This window comes from Eurypyga helias, unplaced genomic scaffold (genome assembly GCF_000690775.1).
Source record: "Eurypyga helias isolate BGI_N326 unplaced genomic scaffold, ASM69077v1 scaffold35175, whole genome shotgun sequence".
NCBI classification, from domain to species: Eukaryota; Metazoa; Chordata; class Aves; order Eurypygiformes; family Eurypygidae; genus Eurypyga; species Eurypyga helias.
Genome location: NW_010251378.1, coordinates 7,226 through 9,723, shown reverse-complemented (window position 1 = coordinate 9,723; position 2,498 = coordinate 7,226). Strand labels below are relative to the sequence as shown.

Genomic DNA, 2,498 nt, shown 5'->3' with positions numbered 1-2,498 from the left:
ACCGAGATGTGCTGAAGATGCATCCCAGCTTTGTGATACAGGTTATTGCTGCTTAGGTTTTGGTGTTTCTTTTCAGTGCCGTTAGCATGGTCCAGGCTGTCAATTGCTGAATGATCTTGTGCCACTTCGGCAACCTGAGTCTTGCACAGCTTTTTCTGGTTGAAGAGTGAATTAAACGTTAAAACAATGAAACTTTAGGATGCCCTTCTTCAGAAAAGAACTTTGTTTTGCTGTAACCTGGAAAAAATGTGGTTGGTTTGCTGCTCACAGAGGGGTTTTCAGGGCTGGTTTGGGGGGAGGGGGGGGCAAAAGAAAGTTTTCACTTATTTCTGTTATGTTGCAGTAAAAAGTGGTTGGTTTAGATCACATCCTTGGGCTGGAAAACTTTTCTGCCACTTGCAGCGTGTTTGAACAGCTACTGTGATGAACTGAGACTAGATTGCTTACGTGGTTATTAATGCTGCTGTACGTGCAGTCAAGTAACTTTATTTTTAGTTGGATTGTTACACAGGTGCTGCTTGTGATATGCAAGAAAATATTTTAGTGAACCTGAGTTGCCCCCCTCACACTTCTTATCAGCCTGGATGTTCCAGCCAGGCAGAGCAGTTCCTTCAAGTGGCTTAATGAAGATTTGATTGATTTATTTTGCTCATCTGGAGAGTGCGTGGATTACCTCTGTCAATATTGGGCATGATAAATGAGGGCTGGGCACTTAAAGAGCAATTTGAATTATTTGAGCCATTCAGAGGTTGAGAAATTACTTGATTCAAGAGGCATTACAAGGAGAAAATGCTGAGTGTCTTTCGGGATCTTCTGAGGTAGTGGATCATGGCACAAATCGATGACTAGAAACTGATACCGGGTGTGTTTACATGTGAGACTGGGATCAAACTGCAGAAGAAGTAGTTGCTGTCCTTTGGTCAAGCTTCGAAGCCTAGCTGGAAGCTGTTCTTTGGCCACACGCAAACATAAGTTACAAGGCTGAGGTAGGATTGCTGGGTAATATGCAGTGGCTTGGGATTACATAGGAGGTCGGAGAAGGTAATGTAATTGTTCTTTTGGGACAGTAAATCAATAGGAAAAATAATCTGTTGGTATTTCTGCTGCCTTCTTTTAGCCAAAGCAAGAAGAGTTTGGAGTTTGGCTAGGTCATCATATTCGTGCCACCTTAGTTTCTTAAGCTTGGTACAATGTTTTGACAAAAGTCTTGTGAAAAAAGCCCTTACTGGCCAGTGCTCTGCCCCGAGTGGTTGTAATGCGCACGGTGCGTAGCAACAGCTGTGCTTTCTAAAGGGCTCTGGGGTTTGTGTCGCGGGGACCCTCACTGGCTAAGTGGCAGTTTTGAGTCTTGGGTAAAGATGTACCTTAATGTGTCACTGTTTGACTAGTACAAAGTAGTGTAGGTAGATATTTTTGTTACTTTTCGTGGTTTTTCTCACCTGTGTTTCTCTTTTAACTTGCAGATTTTGGATCTTTGTTTGACTTGGAAAACGATCTTCCTGATGAGCTGATCCCCAATGGCGAGTTGGGCCTTTTAAACAGCGGTGGGAACCTTGTTCCAGATGCAGCTTCCAAACACAAACAACTTTCCGAACTTCTGAGGGGAGGCAGCGGCTCTTCCTTAAACCCAGGAATTGGAAATGTGAACTCAAATAGCCCTGTCCAGCAGGGAGTTGGTAGTCAAGTCCAGGGGCAGCCGAACAGTGCTAACATTGGTAATCTGGGTGCTATGGGTAAGAGCCCTTTAAACCAGGCAGACTCTTCTGCTTCAGGCCTGGCAAAGCAAGCAGCCAGCACCTCGGGACCTACCACACCTGCATCGCAAACTCTGAACTCTCAAGCACAAAAACAAGTGGGGATGGTGACGAGCAGCCCTGCAACATCACAGACTGGACCTGGGATATGTATGAATACTAATTTCAGTCAGACACACCAGAGCCTTCTCAACAGTAATTCTGGTCACAGTTTAATGAATCAGCCTCAGCAAGGACAAGGGCAGGTAATGAATGGATCTCTCGGGGCAGCCGGAAGAGGAAGGGGAGCAGGAACGCAATACTCTGCCCCTGCCATGCAGGGGAACACAGGCAGTGTGCTGGCAGAGACTTTAACCCAAGTATCTCCACAGATGGCTGGTCACACCGGACTGAACACAGCACAGACAGGAGCAATGACTAAAGTATGTGCATAATATTTAATATACACTGTTTATTTCACTTGTTTTTTCTCCATACAGCTGTTCAGAAAATGTAGTAGGTTCTTTCTTGGAACAGAATGAAAGGATGCACTTTCTTGAGTCTGCAGTTACCTGTTTCAGTCACCAATGATACTGTGAAAAGATAATTGACACAGTATTTCTCACGTAATCAGAAATGAAAGAGCTTGCTGAAAAACACATCCTTGAAGTTAAAAGTTGGATAGTATCTTAGCAGGGGGAATTAGAAAAGTAGTGTAATCCTGCATAAAGGAAGCAGGTGATACGTGTGCGCAGGATCTCAGTT

At 44.4% G+C, this 2,498-nt stretch overlaps 1 pseudogene; it reads left to right on the top strand.

The window, feature by feature from the left end:
* The first annotated feature begins 1,463 nt into the window (after nucleotides 1-1,463).
* LOC104509917 lies at nucleotides 1,464-2,176 on the top strand (annotated as a pseudogene).
* Nucleotides 2,177-2,498: the final 322 nt, after the last annotated feature.